Raw genomic sequence first — 3,338 nt, 5'->3', positions numbered from 1 at the left:
ACTGCAACAACCTTCACCTTACGGCCACCCCCCGGCCGGCTCCGCCTCCCCTCCCCTCCCCTCGGCGCGGCTCCCCGCGCCGGCCCCGGCCCCGGCCCCGGCCCCGGCCCCAGCCCGCCCCGCCGCCCGCCCCCGCTTCCTGCCGCCGCGCTACCTGCGCCGCCGGCCCCCGCCCCGCCGCTTCCCTCCTGGCCTTCCCACATTTCCTTTGCGGCAGCGGCATTGCTCCCGTAGAGCTTCCTTCCTTCTCGCTACAAATAATAATAATAATTAATAACAATCGTGTCAAAAGCCCTCCCTTGCCTTTCCACTGTGGGAAAATCACGGGGGGACGCTGCCGTCCCCCCTTCCCCCGCCGCCGGCCCTGCTCCCGGGGGTGCGCCGAGGCTCCCGGTCACCTCCAGCGGGGCTTTCTCCCTGAAAAAAATAACGATGTTTTCCTTTTTTGCAGCGAGGGGGTTGTCCTGCCTCCTGCCCGCGGCTCCCCGGGGCTGGCCCCGCGCCCTCTGCCCCTGCCCTTCATTGCAGCGGATTTTCGGAGCGGCTTTTCCAGCGGAGTCAAAATGCTGCGAGAGGTTTTGCGGGAAAAAATGCTGCTTCAAAAGAAGCGCCCTGCCGCGCGTTACCCCCGCTGCTGGAGTTAGCAGCAACTTAGGTGCTCTCCAGCGCTGCTGCGGGTGGGTCTTTGCACATCCCACCGTAAGACGGCAAAAACCCAGGCAGGCAGGCGAGTATCCCACGAAAAATACACCACGGGCTGAATTTTATTACCTTGCTTCCAGACCCAGGGCTGGAGTTCCTGTTTGCTTCCAGTCAATTCAGTTGTCTCGTCTTTTTTTTTTTTCCCCCCCCTCGTGTGTGTATGCCAGCGCATGTTGAAGTGTTTGCTGTAAGCAATGCAACTGCATGTGTGTGCAAACGGTATTTAAAAAAAATATATTAAAAAAAAAAAGGCACTTTTTCAGAATTAATATTGCTGGGAGCTGCAGGAGCGCACGCTGGCTGCACAGCCAATGTGTGCCACGTGCCCACAGAGCGGCTGGATGGACAAGGGATGTGGCCAGGGCTGCAGGCATGGGGCTGTGCTGCCCCGGGACTGCTCCTGGGGGGGGTTACCCAAAAAAGGAGCCATAACCGGTGCTCCCTGGTCGCTCGGGAGGCTCTCGGTGGGTGCCGGCCCATCTCTGCCAGGCCCAGGATCCCTTCCCACAGCTGTGGCCCAAAGGCTTACTAGACCTAATTGGATATTCAATGTGGCTAAAACTGTTGTGATGTTATCACATGTCTTTAATTAGCTCGCTTTCTTCCCCCCTCTCTTAAATTACTCATGCAGCCTTCCTAGGAACGATTCCTACCAGGCCGCCTTTCTCTCAGATGAGCCATGGCCACCATGCTCTGCTCCCCACGGTGGGGCTGACGGGGAGAAGATGGCAACGTGGGGCCCCACAGTCAAGCCAGCCACTGGTGTGTGGGGCAGCTGGGCAAAGCAGCGAGGTGGGCTGGGGAAAGGATGCAAAATAAAAGCCGTGGGGGGATGTGGGTGCCTGGCAGATGACTGTGCAGGCAAAGCGGCTCCAGGGTGGGAAAGCAGGCTGCCACTGAGGGATGGCGGCAGAGTGGCCTTTCCGAGCCACGTCTGGAACCTGATGCAACCAGAACACTGGAGATGAGACTTTTGGGACGGGACTTGGGACAGAGGTGCTTGGTGCTGCAGCCTGCAGGGTGTGAGGCTGAAAATGTCACCCGAGCTTGGTGGGCAGGTTGTGACATCCAGCTGCCGTGGCATCAGTGGGCATCGGGAAACGTGCGCCGGGCATGGCCAGCCTTCCCGGCTGATGGTGGCGTCACGGAGGATGGTTTGGCCAAGGCTGCGGCTGATGGACCTCTGCAGCCACGAAGGCGGGGGGAGATGCTTCCACAAGGGCTGCTCCTGGGAGCAGTGGTGAGACACTGGTGGGCTTGTGCGACGTGTGGGTTTCCTGTAAAGTGTGGGCTCGTGTGTGTTCAGGGAGATGATGGATCAAATAGTGCTGTGGTACTCCTTGCTGGATTTGCTGGAAAACTTTGCTAGAGCTTGATCGGGATGTTCTGGTCAGGATCTGTGAATGGGGTAAGGGAAGAACAATGCTGCATTTGGAAGCCAAGTGTTTTCAGTGACATTCCCGTGCCCTCTGCTTGATCATTGAAGCATGCTAAGTATTGTGGTTTTAGTCAAAAGAGCTCCATGCTGAAAAGCCAGATGAGACTTGTATGGAAAGGAGTTTCTTGGCAGCCCTGAGCTCAGGGGATGATAGGAGTTGGTTGCCTCTGCCCAGTACAGTGGAGCTGTGGGGATTTCCCAGAACTGGATCAAGGGCTTCCAGCAGTGTAGCCCAATTGAACTCAGCCTCCCTGGGGATAAGGGGCTGGTTTGAACTGTGTCCTGCCATGGGATGAGGGGAAACACAGCTTGGGGAGGAATCCAGCCGGCTGCTTCCGCCACCACCAGAGGCAAGGGGGGAGCAGGGATGGCAACTGTTGATTTTGGGCAACCGCCACCATTCTTCACTGCGTTCTGCAGCAGAAGCCATCGTTCCTTATCCCCTAATGAATGTGAGCATCGTGCAGGGGCAGGAGGTGCCTGCCTGGCTCTCCAGGTGTCGGACCTACCCAGAGTAGTGTGTGAGGATGTGGCCATCATCACCGTGTGTCCTCACCCTGCATTTGCCCACCAGCTGCGGTGGAGCCTGTAGAGCAGAGGATTGCCTCTTCTCCTGAAGTCTGGTGCCATGTGTCCTTAGGTGGTTTATTAATGGGCTGTGACCAGATGGGGTGGGGTTAGAAAAAGCTGATCCTGTTCCCTGTTCCTTAACAAAGGCTGGATCGTACCTGTGGCATCAAGCTGGATACGTTCACACATTGCGTCTCAGTGACTTCACCTGTGGACAAACTTGTTTGAGAATGTTACAGCCTGACACCTTGGGATGCAGAAGGGGAGTATGTTCCCTAACACGCGGTGGGAGGTTAGAGTATATGCAAATATTGAGATTGCTTTAAGTGTACAGGCAGTTGCCTGCCTGCTGGGTCGGGGAGTTGACAGCTCACTGCTAATGGATGTGGTCTCTGGTTGACTTCAGATAGTTGGCTTCCCTGCTGATGATTGCCATTTTCTCTGTTGTTGCTTTTGTGCCTGAGAGAAAACTCTTTTTTTCCCCGCCCTAATTGGTAGCTCAGTTAACTAAAGGGGGCTTATAAGAACTCCACAACTCCTCATGTGTTTCACTTCTCAGCTACAACGTGTAGGCAAGGCTTTGAGTAAAAGACCTGAATCTGTGTGGTGGTTACTGAACAGGATGGAG

This window comes from Falco rusticolus, chromosome 6 (genome assembly GCF_015220075.1).
Source record: "Falco rusticolus isolate bFalRus1 chromosome 6, bFalRus1.pri, whole genome shotgun sequence".
Classification (NCBI taxonomy): Eukaryota; Metazoa; Chordata; class Aves; order Falconiformes; family Falconidae; genus Falco; species Falco rusticolus.
This window is presented reverse-complemented; position numbering follows the sequence as displayed.